Source organism: Aedes albopictus, chromosome 1, assembly GCF_035046485.1.
Source record: "Aedes albopictus strain Foshan chromosome 1, AalbF5, whole genome shotgun sequence".
In the NCBI taxonomy this organism is placed as follows: Eukaryota; Metazoa; Arthropoda; class Insecta; order Diptera; family Culicidae; genus Aedes; species Aedes albopictus.
In genome coordinates, this window is record NC_085136.1 from 217590429 (window position 1) to 217603813 (window position 13385).

Sequence of the window (13385 nt, forward strand, 5' to 3'; positions counted from 1 at the left end):
AGTTTAGTGTTACACAATAAGAATTAGCTTTAATCAAACTTTAAAGTCACTTCGAAAGTTGGACTGTTCAGTTGTACGCACTCCACAATTATGATCAACCCGACGCGAGTTAGATTGGGCAGATCCTAATCGCTGCAGCGCTAATCCCGTCTATTGTTCGATTTAACGTTGAACTTTTCGTCATTGAAATCATCGTCATCATCAAACATTTGAAAGCAGTTTTTTCGTTCAAAACAAAAGCTTTTGCTATGAAAATATATTCACTGTACTCCACATGAGGAATATAATGCAGTGAATATATTTTCATGACCCTTGTTTTGGTTTACAGCGAGAAAACTGCTTTTTATTTTTCGAAAAATGATGACGGATGCTTGAGCCTTAAGAGAGAGATTTTATTGCATTAGGTATTTCTCGCTATTCTTAAACAATACTGCACCGATTTATTGCGCAGTTCCCACCCAACTGGACCCCTTTCGCAGTTAGTATAAGTGCGGGATCGTGAATAAAACTGCGATTTTGCATCGAATCGTTTCGGTGTCTTCTGCGCACTTATTCAGCACTTTGTAATGCATAAGTGCGCAGAAGACACCGACACGATTCGATGCAAAATCGCAGTTTTATTCACGATCCCGCACTTATACTAACTGCGAAAGGGGTCCAGTGGGGTGGGAAATGCGCAATATTCTCTACGACGCAATTTGGCATGTTACTGCGTAATAAATTTGAATATTGGAATATTCCATCCGGTTTACTAGTTCAAACACTAGGTGTCGCATTATTGGGTGGTGTCTTCGGTAAGCTTGAAAAGTACGCAGCCTAGTTACGATATTTCGTTGCAGTCAAACTTGCTGCACCCATCTGACAGCATAACAACTGACAGCACAACAAAAAGCATATCAACACTCAGAAATAAAAGTATACACGGAATTACTATTATTTATGCATTTTGTATTCACGTCTCTCTCACTCTCTTTCTTTTTTCATGCTATCTGGTGCTTCATCTGGGTTGACGAAACACTTCTCTTCAACCCAGGCTAAACGGCAGATAGCATGAAAACAAAAAGAGAGTGAGAGAGATGCGGATACAAAATGCATAAATAATAGTAATTCCGTGTATACTTTTATTTCTGAGTGAACATGATAAACATTTCAAAGTAGGTTCACAATGTCCTTACACAATCTTAAGGCTGGATCACAATAGCGCGCTGGAGCGTCGCGTCGCGCTAGCTGTCAACGCTTGCGTTGGTACTAAAACGCGCGTCTGACGCGCGTCGCACTTTTGCGCTCACAATGCTGCGTCAGCGTTCGCGTTTGTTTATGTTTATTCTGTCATCGTGAAAACCTTCTTGTAGGAATCACACTTGTTCTAGTTTAGCAGAGTTGAATTGCGGACGTGATTGCAACCGCATCGTTACCGGCCGGAAACGGTGATGGCCCCGCAAGTAATCAGTCGCTACTAGAAGTCCACCGAGTTCCTGATCCACAAGATGCCGTATTCCAGTCACTGGTGCGTGAAATTTCGAAGGATTTCAAGACGGATCTGCGCTCCCAAAGTGCCACCGTTGCTACCCTGCAGGAACCCAGCGAAGCGTACCTGGTCGGATTGTTCGAGGACACCAATCCGTGCGCAATCCATGCCAAGCGCGTCACCAACATGCCGAAGAACATCCAGCTGTCCCGGTGCATCCGTGGCGAGCGGGCTTTGGAAGTGGAGCAGGAAGTGCCCCCGGAGGAAATGTGAAGTTGTGTTTTCATCATTGATGTACGTTAATCAAACAATAAAATAAAGCCAAAAAGAAATTTCAAATAAATTAATGATAGCCGGTGACTGCAAAGAGAAAATGGGAAATTGCATTCCAGGAGGATACTCATAAACTTCGAGGAAAGAGAAAATAAGAATTCTGGGGATGATCGGATACTCGGGGTCAAGCTGTTGCTACGAGGCTAGTGATTTTGGAAGGCTGTTGTTTCCGAGAGAGTGATTGCAGTTTTCAGAGGAAGTTAGTTATTCTGGTGAATGATCGTTTATCGGAAACAATTGGGAAATTCTGTGAGAAACTGGCGAAGTGTGGACAAAACTTGAGGTTTCAGAACAGAGCCTGGGATTTCATATGACCGCAACACTTGCACCTCCAAGCTTTGAGTGAATCTTTGAGGCATTCTTTAACCCTTAAATGCGCAATGTTGTTTTAAAACAACATACCTAAAAACGCTCCAAAATAATTGACCTTCACTTTTATTATTAATTATTAATTTATTTTTTAAATCAGTTTTTTATTGTCGTGCGCCTTTAAGGGTTAATAATGGGTTCTTTCAAGAACTCCTTCGAGTATTCCACTAGGAATTCATGCTCCAAGTGTGGTACCTTGTGGTATGCACATAACAAATTATTGTATTACTCTATTACGTTTAGCGTGTATGTTTACATTGAGTATCTGTCATATGTAGAGATGTTGCTATTGTTGTCTGGAGTGTGAATCATTGTATGTAATATTGAAGTATCGGTAATAAAGTATATACAAATAATGAATACAGTTGTTAAATAATCATTACAGAGAAAGATTCTCACATTGGCGACGAGAACGGTGAACAGTGCACGTGAAATTAGTTTAATTTCGGTTCGGGAAATGTTGTCTTTGGAAAAAAGAAAGAGATGAGTGGTGATGACTTGTGATTGAATTTCAACATTGGAATCAAAAAGGTAAATATTGTGTAGGTACTAACTGTTCAATATGAATCAAACAATCTATTTGTACCTTCGAATAATGAGAATGATTAACCTGTGAGAGATTTTAATGGTGATCGGTATTGTTTAGTTCAAATCGATGACAATCACTATTGTCATATAAAGAAATAAAGAACTGTGAAGAAAATCTAAGTTTTGTTGATTGTGATATTGATACTCGTTGAATGGGGTTGTTGTCCTAAATCTAGACTTAAATGCTGAATGATGAATGAAGTATTGATTTGTTAACCGGATGGCCGAGGAAGGCGTAGAGGTGAAACAATATTTTGAAATCAAATTTTGACGTTGCTGTTAAAAGCCAGTGAAGGCGATGAAAGCCAATGAAGGCGATAAAAGCTAATGAAGGCGACATTCTTGAAATAGCCGTAAAAGGCGGAAAGGATTACAGATAGAAAAGCCGTTGAAGGCGGAAAGACTTTTCGAAAGCAGGAAAAATGTTATAGGCAGAAGAGCCGACTAAGGCGAAAAACTGTCGATGGCGGAAAGATCCGTCGGAGAGTGAAAAGCTGTTGAAGGCGAAAAAACCGAGGAAAAAACCGTTGAAGGTGGAAATGCCGTTAAAGGCGGTAGGATCTGCGGCAGCTATAGTCGATTATTTGTAGAGCCGTATAAGGCGAATTGTGTTATTAAAAAATTAAAGTACTAAAAATGCAACAGTGTCGTAAATTTCGTAAGAAACAGATTACCAGCCAACGCAGATTTAAGGGCTGTTTGCAGATCAGAAGGAATTTCTCGGCCTATCTTGATGCATGGGAAATTCCTTGGCTGAATCGCTCAAGAAACCGTTTTTTTCTTCGATTGCAGTACGCAGTTGCGAAGAAATGACAGTTCAAATGGCAGTCACCATAGAAAGTTTCTGCTAGGAATCGTTCTAGAAGTTTCTTGAGCGATTTCTCTTGAACTCCAATCTGGGATTTATAGTTAAATGGAACCATTAAAAATTAAATTTTACACCAATTAAGTGGCAGCTGAGAAGGCGAAAGACAAAACTAAACTTTAGGCTGAGCGTTAGGAACGAATAGTATTTGAATATGTTCCAAATACGAATATAACTGAGCAGATACTGAGATTGTTGTGGCCCCACCTCAGGTGATATATATTGAAGTTATCATTGCTCAGTAAAGTATAATAAGTCTATGAGACGTAAAAAGGGTTGGCTCTTGAAACCAAATTAACATGAAGACATGATTTAACTAATGCTTTGTCCTCTCTTACAAGACTTAAAATGTAACTTCAAGATGATTAACATCAATGTGTGAGAATAATTAAACTGTATTGGTGCAAGATAGGATGTCGAAATGACAGTTAAAGCATTCGTTGAAGCTAGACGACATATTCAGAGCAGTTACTAACCACTAACCTGTTACGTATCATGCTAGTCAAATGGCTAGTGAATTGGATATTTAAAAAAATCGAACAATAAAAAAATTAAACTTTTCGGCTTAACTAGAAGTCTCAGGAATTCGAGTAAAAAGCGCTTTATAACCTATTGAGTGCCACTAAATGTTTATGCGATTCAAGTACAGTGAGTTCTTGAGCAATCACTTCTGAAGTCTTTGAATATAAAATGAATTGGGTGTGGTCAGGAGGGGAATTTTGACTTATGATTACCTAACACTGGATATAGTGCCATTCTTGCTAATAAGTGGGCCATCTTGCCAAGAACTGTGGTACAAGTTAGAGAACAAGGTACAGCAGTACGCTCAACAACAAATTCTGCACAATAATTTCCTTACAGGAAGAGACAAATTTTGATCAGTTAAAGTATTGAAACTATTATTGAGGATAATAACGTACAGTATATCAAAAGCACAAGATATTGGAATAATGAAAGATAATCATTTCTGTAACTACAGGAATAGATAAATCTAATGAAAGCTTATTAATGCAAGGTACCATTTACTAACATGTTACCTTGTTTGAATTTTTAGATTTCATACACTGAAAAAACTGCAAATATTGTATGCATGTGTCGCACACATAGATTTTTGCAATTTGTCATAGATAACCCTTTTCATGTGTAGATACACATAGTTTATATAAGGTCCATCGATTTTATGTGTGATTAAGCGTGAAAACGAGTACGTGTGTACAAATAAAATTTATATATTACATCCATGGATTTTTACCAATAAAAATGTGTGTACATGTATAAGTGATATTTGTGTTAATAAGTTCATTGAAAATTTGAATAAAAATGTGCTTTAAATAGTTTCAGTACATAGAATTAAATCGTAGGGGCAAGCGTAAGGGCCATAATGACACAGACAATCACGGTCAGTGTGCACTACGTCAGACTTGTAAGCGTTAACAAAAAAATGAGGATGTATTTCATCGAAAAGATGTGAAATAAGTGATATGATAGACAGATGATTGGGCTTTGCAATATTGTAGAATATTCTAGTCCGATCCAACGAACTGAGAATATTATTAATATGATTAGCATATGTAGAAAATCAGAGTTACTTAAAGATAAAAAGTCCTAAATTTTGACGGTACATTGAATGCGAATAATTTGGAAAAGGCTTGTTGAAATAGCTTCATTAGGTATCTAGAGTGAGAACATAACATGTTGAGGGGCTTTTGCAATATTTTGGAGGTACACCATGAAAGTAAGTCCTACAGATCAGAACCCAAAAGAGCGACATCAAAGGAACAAATTTTTGGTCTTGTAATGTTAAAATAGGCTTGATTGAGCACGAATCACCAGTAAATGCGGGAAAATATGCCTCGTAGAATGTAAACCTATTGAACGACCAAACCGTAAAAATAAACTCATTCAGTTCGAAAGGTAAATGGTAAATCATGAGAATTCCGAAATTATCGGAAATATGATTCCTAAAAACGTGGACACCTATATAGGTGAACCGTCGAAAAGTGCTCCAATAAGATGATCGATTTATTTTGTTATCTGAAGAAAATTGCTTTGTACACAATAATTGGCTACTATCATTACGTTTTCGGTTGGAAGCCGAAGTGACTGGCGGTGCGAAAATTGATGTATAACCGACTTATAAACATAGCAACTCGATTCAGATTAGTGCTAATTTCAGCTCTTAAGTAGCCGAATGATGCGCAATACCATCAACCGGTGCGCTAGTGTGGGTGCGAGTTTTGTGAACAATATGTATTAAATATAATTCAAAAACTGGATGTTTTCAAGTTTTCCAAATTACTATTTAGCTAAAACTAGTATTACAATTATTGCTTTGGACAAGTGACGTCTTCGAAATCCTGATTTGATTAAAAAAAAGTATCAATCACTTCGATATTTAGAAAACAAAATCTGTAAAGCCAAACTTCTGAATATATTCTGAATAAGAAACGAGTTCCAGCGAAGTTCGCTAAAAAACATAAAATGAAATAGTGTTTGTATGACACTTGGACACTTTGGATCGAAAACGAGTTAATGGATATTGATAATATTTCCACTATAACATTCGTGCAGTGTTCCGACATATTAGTTAAAAAAAAATGTCTGAATAATAATCTGAATATACATACCTTTTGTATGAGATTCTTCTATGAAAGGACATGTCAAAAAAAAATCAGTGGGCAGTATACAATGTTTGCATGCTAGCTGTCATTGAAAACATTTGAGAAGAGGAAAGCAATTCAATTAATTCATCAGCAAAGGTAATATTTAGCTTGACACTCAGTATTAAAAATATTTTGGGATTTGGGAAAATACTTGGGTCAAAATAATATTTCTTTTTAGGTACAACCATAAGTAACGGCCAAGTAATTTACCAAAATGCCGAGCAGAGATGGATGACCAAATGGATGACTGTACTACTAATTCTGATGTGAGACTGAAGCGAGACGTTCATAAACTAAGGAGACTATAAGCGAAAACAACGTGGAGTGACCTTGCTGCGGATCTGGAGAAAAAACGAGATGTGGTACCTTGTGGTATGCACATAACAAATTATTGTATTACTCTATTACGTTTAGCGTGTATGTTTACATTGAGTATCTGTCATATGTAGAGATGTTGCTATTGTTGTCTGGAGTGTGAATCATTGTATGTAATATTGAAGTATCGGTAATAAAGTATATACAAATAATGAATACAGTTGTTAAATAATCATTACAGAGAAAGATTCTCACACCAAGGATTTCACAAGAAATTTATCGTATTCTAGATTTATCCGGAGTTTATTGTAAAGATTATCATTGGAATATCCCCACGTATTTTATTTAAAAGAAACAACCAGGAGTTTCATCAAGTATTTCTCTAGACATTCATCAAATGATTTCTTCAGCAACTACTACAAAAAAAAACTCCAATAATTCATCCAAAAATTCTTCTAGGAATTAATCCAAAGGTTCATCAGGATTTTCTTTAATTCTTCCAGAATTCTTGCAATGATTGCTCCAGAAAATCTCTTCAGAATAACTGTAATGATTTTTGCATGAATTCTTCTCACAATTCCACCAAAAATTCTTTCAAGAATTTTAATTATGGATACCTCCAAGAGTTTGTCCAGGTTTTTTTTTCCAAGAATTTCTCTAAGAATCCAAGAATTATCGAGAATGTCCAAGAATGTCTCAAGGGTTTCGACGCCTTCAACATTACATATTCAGAAATTCGAATATGGACTTTTACCTCTTTTACACGTATTTCTGATGAAGATTATCGCTTTAACCTTTCCAAGGAATCCTTTATCCTTCCAATGATGTACAGGATTTGTTTCATGAATTTTTCCACGAATTCTATTCATAGCTCCTCTAAGATTTAGTTCATAATTATTTCCAACGATTTCTTCAGGAATTCTAGGAGGGATTCCTTCAGGTTTTTTAAATGTAAGATTCAATCATCGATTGTTCCAAAGATAGCTTTCCTGGGATTTCTAGAACTCGTCAAGACACTCATTCAAAAAGTTATCCAAGGATGCAAATTGAAAATCCTGCAGAAATTCTTTTAGGAGTTCGATCAGGAATCCCTCCAGGAATACTTACCAGGAATAAGATACCTCCAAAAATCTTCATCACATAATCCAACAAAAATATTTAAAGGCCACTCAGAAAAATCCCCAAGAAGATTTTTAGGGAAAAAATAGGAAAAAATCCTAGGAAATTCATTAAAAAAACGATAGTTATTATTTAAAATATTTCTGCAGAAATCCTCGTTGAAATTCCTGGATGAATGCATGGAAAAGTTCCTGAAGCACCTTAAGGAATTGCTGGACAAATCCAAAAAATATTAATGAATAAATTCATGGAAGATTATTTGAGAGCAAGCTTGGAAAAATCCTTTAAATAATTGATGAACAAAACATTGGGAGTTGAAATTTTTTCGCATAAATCCTTGTGAGAATATCTGAACAATTTCTAGGAAGAATTCCTAGATAAATCTGTGGAAGTTTTTTTTTATTGAATTCATGGACGAATTCTTGGAAGAATCCTTGGAGAAATCTCCGGATCCCAGGAAATAATCTGCTGCAGGAGTGTTTGAAAGAATTCCTCGAGGAATAACTATAAGGATTCCTGGAGGAATCACTTGAATAATTCCTTGGAGGATTTCCTGATTCCTCCAGGAATTCCTAGAGGATATCTCGGAAGAATTCCTGGAGAAATTTTTGGAAGAATTCCTGGGGAAATTCTTGGAAGAACTCCCGGTGGAACCCTTGGAAGAATGTCTGATGGAATTCTTGGGATAAATTCTGGAGGAATTCTTGGAAAGATTCATGGTAGAATCCCTAGAAGATTTTTTGGTGGAATCCTTGGGATAATTCCTGGAAGGATTATTGGAAGAATTTTCGGGAGAATCCTTAGAAAAAATCCTAGAGGAATTCTTCAAAAAACTCTTGAAAGAATTTCAGGAAAAAATCTTGGAGGATTTCGTGGGAAATCCTTGGAGGATTTCCTGGAGGAATCCTAGGAGAATTTCCTGGAGGAATCCTTGGAAGGATTCTAGAAAAAAATGTGAAGGTATCCTTGGAGGAATTCTTGAAGTAATCCTTGAAACAAATTAGGAATCATTGGCGCAATTCCAAGAAGAATTCCTGGAGGGATCCTTGAAACTTATCTTGGTGGAATTCTTGTAGGAATTCCTGAACTAATTCATTAAACGAATCCTGAAGAAATTCTTGTGAAAATTCCTAAAGTAATCCTTGAAACAAATCCTGAAGAAGCTCTCAGAAGAACTCATAAGGAAATCCTTGGAAGAATTCCTGGAGGATGCTTTGGGAGAATCCCTGGAGAATATCTTGGAAGAATTCCTGGAGGAATCCTTGACAAAACTCTTTGAAAAATTCCTGGAAGAATTCTTGGAGGATTTTCTGAAAAAAAAACCCTTGGAGGATTTCCTGTAGGAACCCTTGGAAGAGTTCTTGAAAGAATCCTTCGAGGAGTCCTTGGAGGATTTTCTGGAGGAATCCTGGGAACAATTCCTAGAGAAATCCTTTGAAGAGTTCCTGGAGGAAACCATGGATGAATTTCTGGAGGAATACTTGAAGGAATTCCTGGAAAACTCCTTGGATGATTTCCAGAAGGTATTATTGGAGGATCTAGAGGAATCCCTGGAGAGTTTTCTAGATTAATTTTTGAAGAATTTTCTGGAGGAATCCTTGGAGGAATTCTAGGTAATAAAACCTGGAGGATTTCTTGGAGAAATTCTTGAAACTGATGAATTTTTTGTAGGAATTCCTGAAGTAATCCTTGAAACAAATCCTGAAGAAGTTCTTAGATGAACTCTTAAAGGAATCCTTGGAAGAATTCCAGGAGGAAGCTTTGAGGTAGTTCCTGGAGGAATATTTGGAAGAATTCGTAAGAGAATCGTTGAAGAATTTCTTGGAGCAATCCTTGTAGGTATGAGGAATTCTTGTAGGAATTGAGGAGTCCTTGGAGTATTTTCTGCAGAGTCTTTGGAAGAATTCTGATAGAATCCTTGGGAGAGTTCTTCGAGGATTGGGATTGGGATTGGGAGAATTCCTGGAAAACTTCTTGGAGGAATTCCTGGAGGAATACTTGGAGTATTTCTTGGAGGAATCATTGGAAGATTCCCAGGAGAAATCCTTGGAGAATTTCCTGGAGGAATCCTTGGAGAAATTCCTGGATGAATCGTTAGAAGGTTTTGTGGAAGAATCATTGAAGGATTTTTTGAAGGAATTGCCGAGGGATTTCTTGGAAGAGTTTCTCGAGGAATCCTTGGGAGAATTCCTGGAGGACTCCCTGGAGAAATTCCTGGAGGAATACTTCGAGTATTTCTTGGAAGAATCCTTGGAAGATTCCCAGGAGGAAACCTTGAAGAATTTCCTGGAGGAATCCTTACAGGATTCTTTGGAGGAATCATTGGAGGATTTCCTGGAGGAATCCTTGAAGGATTTCTTTGTTGAATTCTTAGAGTACTTCCTTGAGAAATCCTTGGAGCGTTTTCTGGAGGAATCCTAAGGGAAATCCCTGGAGAAATACTTGTTGGAATTCCTGGGGGAATTCTTGGAGAAATTATTGGAGGAATTCTTACAGTTATTCTTGATACAAATCCGAGAAATTATTGGAAGAATTCTCGAGGATTTCCTGGTCGAATCCTTGGAAGATTTCCTGAAGAAATCCGTGGAGCATTTCCTGAAGGAATTCTTGGAGGATTTTCTTGAGGAATCCTTAGATATTTTTCTAAAGGAATCCTTGGAGGATTTCCTGGAGGAATCGTTGGAAGAATTCTTGAAGGAATCTCTGGAAGAGTCCTTGGAGGATTTCCTGGATTAATCCTGAGGCTCGTCCTGAGGGAATCCTTGGATGAATTCCTGGAGGAATACTTGAATGAATTCATGGAATTCCTGGATAAATCCTTGGAGGATTTCCTGGAAAACCTCTTTAGAGAATTTCCAGAAGGAATTATTGGAGGAATTTCTTGGAAAATGTTGTGGAGTAATCCTTGGAGGAATTCCTGGAAAAAAAAAACTTGGAGGTTCGTTGGAGGAATTCCAGGAAAAAAAAAACTTGGAGGATTCCTTGGAGGAATTCCTGAAATTATCCTTCAAACAAATGAGGAATCCTTGGAGCAATTTCCAGAGAACATTTTGGAAGGATTCCTGGAGAGATCCTTGAAGCCTTGATCATTGTAGAAATTCTAGGGAAAATTCCTGGAGGAATCCTTGAAGAATTTCTTGGAGAAGCCTTTGGAGGATTTTCTAGAGGAATCCTTGGAGGATTTCCTTGAGAAATCCCTGGAGTTCCTGGAGGAATCCTTGGAGAATCCCTGAAGGAATCCTTGGAGTGTTTTCTTGAGAAATCCTTGGAGTATTATATAAAGGAATCCTTAGAGGATTTCCTAGAATTATCGTTAGAGGATTTCCTGGAGGAATCCTTGAAGGATTTCCTGAAGTAATTCTGATTTTCTGGAGGAGTACTTGAAGGATTTCCTGGAGGAATCCTTAGAGTTTTTCCTTGAGGAATCCTTGGAGTGTTTCTGTGAGGAATCCTTGGAGTATTTCCTGGAGGAATCCTTGGTGGAACCCCTTGAAGAGTATCTGGGGGAATTCTTGGAGAAATTATTGGAAGAATTCCTGATGGAATCCTCGGAGGAATTAGTGGAGGAATATTTGGATAAATTCGTGGAGGAATTCTTAGAGGAATTCCTGTAGCTACCCTTAAAAGAAATCCTGAAGAAATTTTTGGAGGAATTCTTCAAAGAATTCCTGAAAGAATCCTTGGAAAAAATCTTAGATGACCTCTGGAAGATTTTTTGCAGGAATCCTTGGAAAAAAATCGAAGGATTTCTACAAAACCAATTTCCAAGGATGAGCGAATCTAGCTTTTTTTTTTTACTTGCTCACTCTCCTAAACAAATACGAGAAAGAGAAGGATAGAAAGGGGTGCCGCTCTCTCTCGTGTTTATCAAGGAAGATGAATGAGAAAAAAGAAAAATCTAAATTCGCCAATGGGGCTTTCCCAGAAATTCTTCAAAGAACTTTGTCAGATACCTTCGGGTGTTTTTTCAAAGATTTTTTCAACAATTTCTCTAGGTATCTCCAAGGATTTTTCCAATTTGTCTTCCGAAGATTCCTCCATGAAACCAAAGGCTTCTTTCAAATGTTTATTTTAGGATATTTTAGGAATATTGCCCAATAATACTTTAAAAATTCCTGTAACATGATTTTTCCCAAAAAAAATCTCAATGAACTTGTATGATTTGTTCGATTTCTTCAGAAATTCTTCCAGGGATTTTGCAGGATTTTTTTCTCAAATATTCCTCCAAATATTCCTATTCAGGAATTTTTCTAGTAACTTATCCAGACTCCTTCAGGAATTATTCTAAGGTTCTACATTTGTTTAAGGAACTTTTAGAAATATTTCTGGATTTCAAAAATGGAATTCCTTCCTCATACATCATATTCTCTTAGCGTAACGTCTCAACTGGCACTTCCACAGTTATTAACTGAAAACTTCCTCTGCCAATGAAAATTTTTCATGAGAATATTGTATGGCAGGCACGAAGATTCTTTATGTATGCCCAAGGAAACCAAAGAAATTTTCTTTACGAAAAGATCCTGGACTAACCAGGAATCGAACCCGTCACTCTCAGCATGATCAAGATGTATAAAGGATATGTTGGACAAATATTTGAAAGAATTTCAAAAGAAACACATAAAATAAAGGTTCAAAAATTCTTGCAAGATTTCCTGAATTAAAAAAAAAAATCAGGAGAAACCACTGAAGAAATCAAAAGTGGAATTTTCAGACGACTTCTTGAAAAAAAAAATCCCTTAGGAACCATTGGTAGATTAGATAGTGGAATCCTGGAAAAATTCACGGTATAACCTTTTCAAAAATAACGCCATCCATTCGCACGCACAGGTCTAGTTCCAGGAAAACCTTTTTGAATAGCTTTTGGCTAATGCATACAAAAAGTCTCAAAATGCATTTTTCTTGTATAGTTGTATGATTAATCATGGCTTCAGAATAAAGAATCGTTGAATGTTTTCCAGGTAAATTACATACATAAAATCACTTAGTTAGATATCAGAGCTTTCCGTTTTAATCCAAGAGTTTCTTGGAACAAAAATTATCAATACACTACCATATTCAATGTGGCCGAGAAATCGCTGAATAAGCTCAAGTACAATTTAATATAATTGAGCCACAAGGCCTGTTATACGTGCGCGAAAACCAGGCAAAACCGGAATACTTCTGAAAGTACCAATGATGGTCAAAACGCTCCCACATGTCTAATAGTAACTATTCATCTAAAATCCAGCGAATTCTATTCAAAAATCCATAATTTTCTACTTTGAAATATTCAATGACGGTAGAATCGACATCCAACCCGAAGCGCTGATTATAAATATTTTCAAAAACAACGCGTCCGACGCGTTGGACGCGATCGATTTAGAACGGTTTTGGCGTTTTAGTACAGCGACGCGCTACACGCGACGCGCTTTTGTGGTGGTTCATATGGCGTGCCGTAGTTTCAAAACAACGCGTCAACGCGAAGTCAGCGCGACGCGACGCTCAGCGCGCTATTGTGATCCAGCCTTTAGTTCCGCGCTGATGGAATGTCTGGTAGTGCTACGCCATCCGGCGTTGATGTAAATAAAGTTTTCTGCGTGATTGGCGTGGCAAAGTACGTATCGAGTGTGAAAATTTGTCGTTAACTCCGCGTTTCTAGAAATCATCCGGAAATTTTTCGATTATA

The 13385-nt window shown here is 37.2% G+C and overlaps 2 pseudogenes; both read left to right on the top strand.

The window, feature by feature from the left end:
• Positions 1-1400: 1400 nt before the first annotated feature.
• On the top strand, positions 1401-2156 carry LOC134285346 (uncharacterized; annotated as a pseudogene).
• Positions 2157-5352: 3196 nt separating this feature from the next.
• LOC115254302 (replication factor C subunit 5-like) overlaps positions 5353-13385 on the top strand; it is a 14616-nt pseudogene continuing 6583 nt past the window's right edge.